The sequence below is a fragment of the Adiantum capillus-veneris genome, chromosome 18, assembly GCF_014529385.1.
Source record: "Adiantum capillus-veneris isolate H3 chromosome 18, ASM1452938v2, whole genome shotgun sequence".
In the NCBI taxonomy this organism is placed as follows: Eukaryota; Viridiplantae; Streptophyta; class Polypodiopsida; order Polypodiales; family Pteridaceae; genus Adiantum; species Adiantum capillus-veneris.
In genome coordinates, this window is record NC_140948.1 from 41,822,597 (window position 1) to 41,835,260 (window position 12,664).

At 39.7% G+C, this 12,664-nt stretch overlaps 1 pseudogene; it reads right to left on the reverse strand.

Moving 5' to 3' along the window:
* Window positions 1-2,087: 2,087 nt before the first annotated feature.
* On the reverse strand, window positions 2,088-6,348 carry LOC147435550 (deoxyuridine 5'-triphosphate nucleotidohydrolase pseudogene; annotated as a pseudogene).
* Window positions 6,349-12,664: the final 6,316 nt, after the last annotated feature.

Genomic DNA, 12,664 nt, shown 5'->3' on the forward strand with positions numbered 1-12,664 from the left:
CTGTTTCTTGACTTTACAGAGTTTGGCATTAATGGCCACTATTTTTCAGGGTCAGTGATAGTGCTCATACGTGTAGTCAATCTATACTTTGGAGTGACCTGTAACATAAAAGGTTGTTAGTGAGTAAGTTCTACTCCTCCCTAGACAGAGTTGAAACCACATGTAAGGTAGTAAGTTTAAGTGCTTTTCCCTTAAACACATACAACATGCAGAAGGGATATTCCGTGGTGGTACCATCTTTCTTCCAAAAACTAGGAAAAACGAGCCATCGTGCCCTCTATGTAATAAGCAACCACTTAAGGTATCATGAGCGGCTGATTTTCAACCAATCTACCATAATCCACAACTTTATACATCCAAACTCTCAACCATATTTGGCCACCATCAATATAACCTTGTCCCCCAACCAAACACTTAAACTATGTACGTCCACATTGAGCAGTTTTACAAGGGATTAAAAAAAAAAGCCGGCATAGACCTTAATTGAGCAAGAAAAATAAGCTCAATATCAAAACCCAGTAGCTCAAGCCATGTATGGCTAAGTTGAGCAGATTTTCAGAAGAACACATTATTTAGACGGCATAGTCAAGAATAGTAAGCTCACTACCAAACCCAAAAGCTCAAACCATGTACGACCAAGTTGAGCAAATTTCAATGGATCACAATACTCAGACGGCATAGACCATAATTGAGCAAGATAGTAAGCTCGATATCCAACCCAGAAGCACATCAATAGAAGAATACCTAATGTGGTAGTTTATTTTAAACAAACAAATTACCAGTTTGTGGTTTTTTACCCACCATTAGATCAACCTTATCATGTAGGTTCCTTCACCGAGTGTTAAGAAGGACTTCAAGCATCATATTTTAACCTAAATTAAGGTACAAGGTAGCAGAGTCTTACCAAGCACCGAGCAAACTCTACCGAGCGAACACAAAAACCGAGCGAGAGAGAGAGAGAGAGAGAGAGAGAGAGAGAGAGAGAGAGAGCCCCATGAAAATAATCTCATGGTTTTAAATTTCTAATCCATGTGCTTGTCAACCCGTCTCCTCAATTCCCATGTTATATTACCCAAGGGTATTTAATTCTCTTTTCCTTAAAAGTGGTCATTATTGGCCGTGGCAGGTAATTGAGGGACTTACAACACACAATAGTGGTAGGTTGTCCAAGTTTTTATTGATTGGCAAGGGTATTTAATTCTCTTTTCCTTAAAAGTGGTCATTATTGACCGTGGCAGGTAATTGAGGGACTTACAACACACAATAGTGGTAGGTTGTCCAAGTTTGTATTGATTGGCATTGCTGCTAGCAGGGAGTGATATAGGCATGGTGCCTATCAAATGTTGTAAACAATTTTAAGGCTTTTTGAAGCTATTTAAAAATGCTTCTTTTTAGCCTTCCTTTGGACGCATGCCTTTAATAAAAATAGCATGCACATAAAAAATATAATTTGTCGAGCACAAAGAGACAAGAGCAAGGAGTGCAAGGTATGTTGCTACATTGATCTCTCTCTCTCTCTCTCTCTCTCTCTCTCTCTCTCTCTCTCGCATTTGTGGACAACATCAGCACAAAGCTAATTTGCCAATAGTAGCAGCGCAAAGAGACGAGAGTAAGGAGTGCAAGGTATGATGCTCTCTCTCTCTCTCTCTCTCTCTCTCTCTCTCTCTCAGCAATGCAAAGAGATGAGAGCAAGGAGTGCAAGGTACGTTGCTACAACTCTCTCTCTCTCTCTCTCTCTCTCTCTCTCAAAACAAAAAGAAAAGCTCATTTCTGAGCTGGCTATATATAACGAGATGAAAAGGCCACATAAGTTGAAAGTGATTTCAAGATTCATCATAAAAGATACCACCACAAACGAAAGAAAGAAACCGATGTGCCTTTACTTATGCTCCTAGCATGTATAGGTTAGTTTGAAAAGAAACGAAGGGAGAATCAAGGATGATGCTTGTGCCGACACTGAAAAGGGAAGGGGGAGGGGAGGCGAAGTCAACATCGAAGAGAACCAGCATTAAAGCGGGAGGTGAAGGCGGCGGGGATGAAGTAGGGAGGGAGGCCAAGACGAAGCATGACAAGAGTAACCCGCTCTCTCACCATATAACAACTGCTTCTAAATCATCCACCTCCATAATCTCTGGTTTTAATGATCCTTTCAAAAATAAGGTGAGCAACACGATTCTCCGCATTGGTAGTAAAGTCATGAGCAGAAAATTGAAGAGAACCACCCCAACTGGTCGACCACGGTAATCGGCATCGATCACTCCTGCCCCAACATCAATAGAATGTTTCCACGCAATACCAGATCCATGCGCTAAGCGTGCATATGTCCCTTCTGGAATTGCAATGGAGACGTCAGTTTTCGTAAGAGCTTTGCACGAGCAGGTACAACATCATGCACTGGAAACGTCATAACCTGCAGCCAAGGTGGAGCCGCAAGAGGGGGTGATCACGTTCGTAGAGAGCTTCTTAACGAGGAGTATGGTGGGTGGTGCCATTGGAGACAGGTACCTCTAGCTTGGCAAGCTTGGAGATGGGTTCTAGCGGCTGTGCTGCTGCCATATATGGTGAGCTTCTTCATGAAAGAACTCGCCGGTGAATGCATAGAGGATCGATGCAGCTGCAAAAGGCCGCTCTCTTTCTCTCTCTCTCTCTCTCTCTCTCTCTCTCTCTCTCTCTCTCCCCGACGTTGGCAAGTTAGTGACAGCCTTGCTCCATAACTTGACGGCCTTGTTCCAAAACGATGAAAATCATCTGAAGTTATATTGAGGTGGGTCGTCAAACATGGGCACAGAGGAGGTGGGAGGACTAGCCTTCGAGTACACAGGCAGCGATTTCGCGCAGCAGGGCCTGGTGTAGCTAGGAATATCACAAAAGTTCAATTGAGAAATACTCCCTAACTACTCCGCGGCGGCGCGGAAGCAGTTAATACAGAGTCCCGAGCATGGGCATCGAGGAGCTGATGCCAAGGACTAGCCTTTGAGTACATAGGGAGCCAGTTCACGCAGTAGGCTTGGACGTGTAGGAATAGCACTCAAGCTCAATTGGGACACACTCCCTAACTACTCCGCGGCTGCGCGGGAGCAATTAGCATAGAGTCCCGATTAAGAGAAGTAGCCAGTTCACGCACCTGCCTGTGTAGGACGAGCACACAGGTTCAATCAGACACATTCCTTAACTATTCCGCGTCGGCGCGGAAGCAATTAAGATAGAGTCCCGATTAACACTAGGTAACCTAACAGGACATAAAAGTGTCCTTTGAGGGTTTTGAAAAAAACCTCCAAAACCATAGTAGATCCACTCATTTTGTAAAATCCTTTCATGAGATTATATCTCAATGCCTACTACACATGGAAAAAATAAGAAACTTGTAAAATTTCTCATCTTTTGGTCACACCAAGCCTCCAAAGTTGATGGACCAGTAAATTTTCATCAAAACAGTCATTTCTTACGTTTTGTTGCATAAAAATAAGATTAGGGATTTTTGTAGGACCTGAGATAAATTCCCTAGTTAACTTCAATGGGTTGGTGATCAGAACATATGATTACTTCTCACTCACTATTTTTTGTTTTGCCAAAAGAAATAGGTACAAAAATGTTGAATTTTTACAATTCTGCAAACCTATCATCAAAGTTTCTATAGCCACGCTCAATACAAATAATATATGCATGTTTTCTTAGTTCCCTATTGTCCTTTAGGTTCATAAGGAGCCATGGAGCATGTCAAAAGAATAATACATTTTTTACCAAGGGGAATCTTGGGGACAAAGATGAAGTGCTAAATACAGCAAACATGAAAAAACTGGGTTCAACATTATGAGTTGAAGAATCCCATAGAAACTATTCAATATCTAGCCAAATTTGATCCTTATGACTAGATATGGTTACTACCTACAAAATGCATGTAGATGTCACAAGAAACTAACAATATTGAAAAGGCCATACTTGATATACTAGAATGTTTCGTTTTCGTCTATAATTGAAAAATCAACCATCGTTGTCTACTATGCAAAATAGGGTATTAGGTGCCCCAAAACTCAAGGAATATTAGCTTTCTGTTACAATATGCGATATAGAAAATAAAAGTTGCATTTGGATATCATGAAAGCCATCAAAAAAATCATAGAAGAGCTAAAATTGGCTAAAAAACAGGATTTGACAATTTTTGTAATTTGGTCATAACTTACAACTTTAACATTTATTTCTCCCTAGAAGCATCAGGACATGTTGAGGACTACTAAAGATAGTTCTCTAGCATTATAGACCTCACAAACATGAATTCTAGAGTGGTATAGTTGCAAAAAGTTGAAAAAAGCCAAAAATAGGACCCGTTTTTTCACACAGTTTAGGTTGTGAAATGTTGTGCAAGGACAAGGTTAAATCCCATGGCATTGGCCATATACCATCTTGAATGGTGTACAGTTAATAGCCACTTTGTAAGAAGTATGATTAGCCCATAGAGCTGATGTCAGCTTCAAATCCCAATATGTGCGATGATCTTCCACTATTTTGGTCAAGATAGAAATTAAAGTCTTGTTAGTGCTCTCAGCTTGTTCATTTGCTTGTGGATAATAAGGTGTAGACTTATGGTGATCTATCATGAAGTTTGTTATGAGTTCCTTTATAACTCCGTTTATAAAATGAGTACCATTGTCATTCACAATCTCAAGGGGACAACCAAATCGTGTAATAATGTTCTCAAGTGAAACTTAGCAGTTGACCATTAGGAAGACAATGGGGTTTAGGAGGGCCTCTTTATTTGGCAATTTAAGGAAGTCAAACCTTTAGTATTAAGAAAGTAATCAAAGGACACCTTTTGAATTCAAACAGGCAAAACGACTAGTTTATTTAAATTCAAAGTTCCCCCCAAAATGGAGTTTAAAATCTAGCTGGTAAAACCATATCATATATCATATCTATGGAAAGAGCTAGATGCATAGATTGCAGATATATGATCTCAGCTCAAATCGGAGATCATATGTGGGAGTTATGGAAGGAAAAAATCATAAAATTTTCCACCTCCTTTTTTGGGGGGAAAAGTGCATCCTTTGACCACTCTTACACATCTCTTAAACACCCACCATTCTTGCACACATGGTGTACACCTATTCGTCAAAATGTTAATCGCTTCCATAAGCTCATGGAAAATAAAGAGACCCTCCTACACCCCATCCTCTTCTTAATGCTTGCATTAGCCTTGCGTGTCACCTTGGCTTTCTCCCACTTTTTCACATAGTCAGTGGCAACAATAATATATCAAGATTGAGTGTTACGAGCTGCCGGACTAATTGGGCCTACAAAGTCTAAACCCAATTTTTCAAATGGTTGGTCACTTTAATAGGATGTAAAGACATATTATTCTTTAGTTGTGTGATCTTGTAACATTGGCATTCATCACACCTTTTTACAAAAAGTGATACATTCTTGAATAAGGTAGACCACCAATAACCTGATTGCAACACCTTCTAGCAGTTAGTTCCCCTAAAAAATATCCTCAGACTATGCCCATGTGTGCTTCTTGTAGTATGTACAAATACTCATCCTCACGAGCACATCGTCTAAGAATATCGTCCTTCCCTTACTTGTAGAGATTTCCTACAATTAGAGAATAAGGTTCACATTCCTTTAATAGTTTTTGAGCTATATCCTTACGAAGCTCTTTGGGTGGAAAACCATTAACTGAAACGTGCTATGACACATACATACTGGGAACGCATGCTACAAGAGTTATCTTGTAATTTTTTAGATACATAATTATCTTTCCTATAATGTACATATGCATATTTAAGTATAATAATAAGCCTTCTATCTCATCCTATTGTTTTTCTCAAGGGTAACCTATTCTTACTTTACCATCAAAAAATACTATGGGAAAAGCATCAATAGCTCCGCCTCTTTAACTTGGGGCAAAAAGCATTGATTCTTTATTTCTACTATCTCATTATCATCTCACACCCTAGCTAGATCCTATATCTAGGGTAAACTCCAATATATATATATTCTATGTATTTTTCATATTTTGCTTATATTTCTCTCTCTCTCTCTCTCTCTCTCTCTCTCTCTCTCTCTCTCTCTCTCTCTCTCTCTCTCTCTCTCTCTGTGACTCATCCCCTCCTCCGAGCACTAGCGAGGTCGCTAGTGCGGGGGGTACCTAGCCTTTACACTTAAAAGAAGGGGCCCAACGAGTGCGGGAATAGCCACCCACCTACCTATCCTGTCATTTGCCGCCCGCTCAGAGCCACCTGCCGCACGTCTAGCCACCAGCGGGCTCCACCACTTACCATCATCCTTGGCCAAAATGGCTACCTTTCCTATCCATGCCACTACGCAACGCCAGAGCAGCGCCGGCTCCATAGCTCAAGAGAGGGGAAGCTCCCTCACCACATCTACACCCCATAATGGATCACCTTATACCCCGCGTGACTGAACTCGCCTTGCGCATGTGGGATAAAAACACATGGTATCCTTCTAGCATCACAGCCTCCAAAGCTCCAAAAGCCACTGAATTTTTTATGAGAAAAATAACTCCATTTTTCCCCCAGCAAGTATTGTCATTGCCTGGTGCTCAGATAGCCAAGCTGACAAAACCACTAGAAGGCTCTCCTTTCCAACTCCAATCCACCGGGTCCTCACCACATCTTGATTCTTTCAATGCCAAAAATCAAGGCCATGAAAACGTGAAAAAATATATGTATCCACCCCTCAAGCAAATGATCCAAGTTTCACCGGACGGTAACTCGACAACCGGGCATCGGATTGAGTAGTTCTTGATTCCTATTGGTTCTACGCATCACCTACCACCCTCTTGAACCTCAGTAGGTGCCAAAAAATAGAAGGTGACACATTCCCCAACGCGACCAACCCGGCCCATAACTAGCCCTCGGAATTTTTTTTGATGGCCATAGCTTGCAATATTAGCTCCGATTCGCAATCAAAAAAGACACGCATGCTCCATAATTCAAGCACTACAACTCTATTTGCTAACACTTGCTTTGGCCACCTGTCCCCAGTTGCCCTGTCCGTTGGGGATTTGCAACACCTTTTAACTTTGAACTTTAATATCTTTCACATCAAGGCTCTGTTCGACGAGCCGTTTGGACCAACAAGCACATCATCTTGAAGACCACATTCTAGGGCCTCAAACCAGCATCTCAGGAACCTTTACCCGTCATCCCATTTGGACATTTTTGAAGCATTTTTGTCCTAAAACTCCGCTTCAGGCATACATTTCCCCTAACATGTGCTTGCCTAGTTCTTCCACATTGGCTTTAGCACTTTGCCCTGTACCTGCTAACATCCTTTTCTTGGCATAGAGCACTTCCTTGCACATACCAACTTTGGCTGCACCAACGTTTGTAGATTAATTATTGTGGCTTGAATACCATTACTATTAAGAATACGTATCCATTTCCATGAGTGGATGAGTTATTTGATAAACTCACACTTGCTTGTATTCTTATAAAAATAGATCTATGGTTAAGGTATCATCAATTGAGAATTTGGCTTATTAATATATCTAAATTTGATTTCCAAACAAGGTTTGGACATTATGAGTTCTTAGGTATGCCTTTTAGCTTGATCAATGCACCAACCACTTTCATGACGTACATGGATAGTGTCTTGAATATGGATAGTGTTTTGAAACCATATCTAGGCATTTTTTTCATTTTTTCTTGATGAAATACTAGTGTACATTGCATCTAAGTAAGAGCATCTTCAACATTTGAAGCAGGTATTTAATATGCTATATCTTCAACATTTGAAGGAGGTATTGATATGCTATCGCAATCTAATAGGAGGGTCAAGGGGCCAAGTGAGCTACAGTTTTTCATGAGTATGATGCAAATATTTTGTATTATAAAGGATGGTACAATGTGGAAGCTGATGCTCTTACTAAAATGTGTGAGACCAACTCTCTTCTATTCATTAAAAGTAAGTTATTGGAATCTCTAAATGATACATGTGATCATGATGATTCATACTCTAAGGTGAGGAGCCATGTCAAAAACAAGGATTCGTCCCACTCCAATGCTAGTAGTGTGTATATTTCCTCCACACTCAATTGTCCTCTTTCGCAAGTGATGAGTTGAATAGATGGGAGAAATTTTCCATTCATAATGGATACGTACCTACTCCACAAGGAGAGAGTGTGTACCAAATGGACAAACATTTTGCACCAAATTCATTATAAATGTCATGATAGTCCAAGTGTGGGGCTACCACGCATAATGAAAATTGATGCACTGATATGATGATAGATTTACTAACCAAAATTACATGGGTATGTTCAAAACTATGTATTGCATTGACAAAAATTTCAATAGATCACATGAAGAGAGGAGGTCTCTTGCATCCTTTGGAGATTCTCAATGGTAAATATGTCTATGGATTTTATTATGGGTCTACCAATCACAATAAAAGGTCATGATTGAGTATGGGTGATTGTAGATAGGTTGACTAAACTTTGTAGGGTTATTCCAATCAAGCTTACTATTAAAACTCCAAAGTTAGCTAGGTTGTTTGTCGACTATCTATATTGGTTATATGGATTACCCACCAACAACATTATAATTGATCATGATCCCAAGGTTAATAGTCATTTCTAGAGGGTTGTGTTAACAGTTTCTGAATCACCCAGAGATAGATGGGTAGACTCAACCTAGTAATCAAGTGCTAGAGTCTATGCTAAGAGTGTGCATTTGTAAGAAGCATGGTACATGTAGGTTTAGTCCCTTCATTATTATGCATGGTTTTCAACCTAGATCACCAATTATGGTGGGGTTGGATACTGAGAAAATTCAGCAAGTCAAGGACTTTATCCAAAACCATATGGATATGGTGAAAATTGCTTGTCAAAATGTTTGATATGCACAATACATATACAAGAAGTATGTTGATGATAAACATCGGCAAATCACTTTAATGGAAGGTGAAGAGGTATTCTTATGTGTTCTAGAGAATTTGGAAAGTGTGAAGACTAATCCTATGCATAAGTTATCTCCTAGGTATTGTGATCCATTCAAAATACTCAAGTGAGTTAGAGATATGGCCTACAAACTTTCTCTACCGGCACACTCTCATATTCATCCAAGTTTTCATGTAGGTTGTTTAAATAAATTCTTCCAAAGGGATAAAAAATGAACTTGATCATCAAGTTTTGGTCAATTTTATTGGGCCTCCAACCCAACTATATGAACCCAAGAACATTCTAGACTATCATAATTTACAAACTTGTCATCATGTGGGTCACCAAGCATTAGTTACGTGGAACGATCGACCTGAAGAAGGTGCCCCTTGGAAGAAAATTAGAAGAAATACCCCACTTTGGTTTTCAAGGGGGAGTAATGTGAGGTCAAGGGTTAGGCAAGGCCTAGGATCACGAGGGTCTTTCTATGAGAATAGAAAGGGATGGTTGTGTGGAGCACTTGGTTCCTTGGATCAAGGCCTCTCACCAATCGCACCATCTTCTTCCTTTCTAAGCGATAAGTTTTTAGCATGATGTCGTGATGCTCTACGCCCACCAAGGGAAAATCAAGGAGGATAAGGATTTTTAGACATTAGCATCGCTCATATGGATTATTGACACTTGACATTGATTTGGGTTCTTGACTTGGGTTTATGCTATTGGGGATGAATGTTGTGCTTACAATGTTTTGGTGGACAGTTTGTATGTCAAATTTTGAGATTGAAAAAACCTTGGTCGAGAAGTATACTAAATTTGGTGCACTTCAAAAAGGACTGAACGTGCTTGAAGATCTTACTGTCAAAAATATTCTCTCTTGTTGTGGGATATACTAAAACATGGAGTACTTCGCAATGCTTTGGTTGATATGTAACAACAACAAAAAGAGGGCTTGCTAGAGCTTGCGAAGATTGCAAGGCTTCATGTGGTGGTTGGTTGTCTTCCTGAAAGAAATAAAAATGACAACCAGGCCAAAGCAAATACATTTGACACCGCTCGCAACAGGTTTGGTGCTACTAGGGTGGTTGACTACCACATCATCCAAGGCATACATTCGTGACATGCTCGCTACATAAAAAGCATTGATGTTTTATTTTATTTTTTTAAACTAGGAAAAAATAAAAAATGACGACATGAGGGGGATGCCACGATAGTAGGAGAGTTTGGAGGAAGTTTTCAGGAAATTATTTGAACATCCAAAATTTACTAGCAAGAGATTTTTGTGCTAAGGGAGTTTTTTTACAAGTAGGAGATGGAGAGAAAGAGAAGTTTTAGAGAAACGAGTGGATTTTAGATCTTTGAATGGTGTGCATGTGTTTTTGAAGGCAAAAGACAGTGAAGAAGTAATTACTTTCCAGCAAGACGAGGGTGAAGGGTGAGATATCATCTCTCTCTTCCTCAAGAGGTGGTCGGTGAGCATTGGAATGATTTTTTTAGCATAGGAGGTGAAGAGGGAAAAAAACCTATAGAAGAGGGAAGAGCAAGGTACAAGGAAAGAGAAGAAAAGTGTTATGTCTCTACATCAATGGAAACATTCACTCTATGTTGCTCTCAGATAAGTAGGAGATAGAAGATAATAGTGTCCATTTTGATTTTTACTTTGTAAATGATTTCTCTAATTTCATTTTGTAATATAATTCTTGTTTACCTTGAGAAATTATTTAGTGCTTCTTGTGTCATCCATGTTCTCTCTATCTAGTGTTGTCTTGGCTCACTTTTCGATCAATTTATCCCCCTACATCTTTAGTGAACCTAATAGAAATGGACCTAGAGTGGGAATTATTTGGATTGGAAGGTGTTGACATTGCAAGAGGCAGCCATGCAACAAATGATTCAACAATTTTTTGCTTACATGCAATAGAATAGCAAGCCTCCCAAAAACACCCGGGGTAGTCACTTATCAAAAGACCCCTATATCACGTGCGTTCAAGAGGTAATTATTTGTTCAAAACAAGGAATGATGAAGCCAGACATGGTGGAATTATTTGTTCAAACGGCTCACCCACCAATCAAAAGAGTTTGGTGCAACTTATCAAAGATCTAATGGGTCAGCTAGGTTTAACTTCTAATTGGAAAATGGGGTTTGAAGTAGTTGACGTGATTGTTTAGTGGAAAAAGAGGGTGGACAAGATAATTGTGGTTGACCCTATAAACATTATCAAAGAAGAACTAACAAAGAAATCAACACATGAAAAGCCCAATTTGGAGGATCTAGTTCTTGACAAACATGTAAAAGGTATACAAGAGTTAAATTTGAACTTGTAACATTTAATGCACTAGTAACTTGTGTGTAGCAAAAATTGATAACATAGTGAGCATTTCATTAAGAACAAGTTCTTAATGAGCATAGAGAGAGTACTTAATTTGAGAAAGCAACATAGCAATTTACACCTAGCTAATTTCGCATTGACATTGCTTGAAAAGAGAGAGAAATAGAACAATTGACAATAGCTGAGGACCAGATTTACATGGAGCCGGTCCCCCCTCCATAAAGGCTTTGTATTATAGCTTCTCCCATCAAAGGAGACTTTTATACAATACAATCTTTGTGTTCCTTGACAAAACTAGTTGGTGTAATGAAGATGGAAGCTTCATGCACCAAATTATGCTTGAAAAACACACCTAGTGTCCCTAGCCTCAGTCCCAAGACCTCACACACCTTCAAAAATGGTGAGAGCTAGCAGGGAATGATGATAGATTGAGAGGAAGAAAATTTATCTTACAAGAAAGAAGTACTCTCCTCACATGATCACTCTAATAGCATAGCTTAGCTTAGTAAATAGCATGGTAGAGGAGATCAGCATGCCATTGAAGCTTGGCTCTTGGTTGGATTTTCATTCCATAGCCAAGATTTTTTGGTGCAGGCCTCTACTTCTCAATGCTTGGAGAAGGAGATGGAGTTCTTCTTGCACACATGATTTGTGTGTGTGTGTGTGTGTGTGTGTGTGTGTGTGTGTGTGTGTGTGTGTGTAGCAATGTGTTAGACTAAAATGCAGCCCTCTATCTCTTCTTGGTCGACCCTCTTGAAAATTACTCATGCTGGCTTCCCATTGGCCCATGCAGAGCTTAGCCAATCACAAATTAGAATCATAATTGATAGCCTTCTGACATGTGTCCCCCTTTCCCCTTTTGTGAAAGCTTTAGGTAATTAAATAATTCATTTAAACTCTCATCGGAACTTTTGTTCTTCTGGCCAATAGGAATCAGGCAAGCCATTGGGCTGCTGGATGCTCATTGGACCCCTTGGTAGATTGTCCGATAGTATTCTAGGGAGCTTAACTTCTATTGGTTCTTTTATCAAGCATTTTTAAACTGATTAGACTAATTTTACTCTAGCCTAATTCTCATTGGTCCACCTCTATGGCCATCCAATAGGATTTGAGGGGAGATTGGGGGCAACTGGCCTAGGAGCCTACCATGTGTCCATTCTTTCCTTTGAGGAGAGCTTGGGAGTGTGTGTGTGTGTGTGAGTGGGTGAAAGCATGTTAACGTGTCGCGCTTTTTGTGCTAGTTAGCAGTTTCAAGTTAGCACGTTTTAAAAAAGTTGGGCGTCCGGTAAAATTTTTACAATTCGTATCAAAATTTGTCAGAGGTTGCACATTTGGATTCCTTGTTTCAAGAGCTTTCTACTGATATATCATATGTCATAGATCTTGGAGATGTAGCTCATGTTATTGTACTAGTTAGCATATGTCAAAATTGTGCTAG